This window comes from Penaeus chinensis, chromosome 39, assembly GCF_019202785.1.
Source record: "Penaeus chinensis breed Huanghai No. 1 chromosome 39, ASM1920278v2, whole genome shotgun sequence".
Classification (NCBI taxonomy): Eukaryota; Metazoa; Arthropoda; class Malacostraca; order Decapoda; family Penaeidae; genus Penaeus; species Penaeus chinensis.
This window is the reverse complement of record NC_061857.1, coordinates 1,734,457-1,734,681: the sequence shown is the minus strand read 5'-3', so window position 1 is coordinate 1,734,681 and position 225 is coordinate 1,734,457.

Below are 225 nucleotides of genomic sequence, written 5' to 3'. Positions count from 1 at the left end.
CTTCAGAAAGTAATACCTGTCAAAATGGCCGATGTCACCATAGAGAGTGTAGCGGACCCAAGTAGGCTTTCTGCAAATGCTAAACTCAACCCGACGCTCCCGTTGGTGAGCAGAGTGAAGCATTCAGCCGCCAGATCCTGAACGCCTGAGGGTTGGGTGAATATCCATGACACAGACTTCTCCTCTGAGGAGCCACTGAGGGAGCCATTCTTTGGCAAGTTCTCC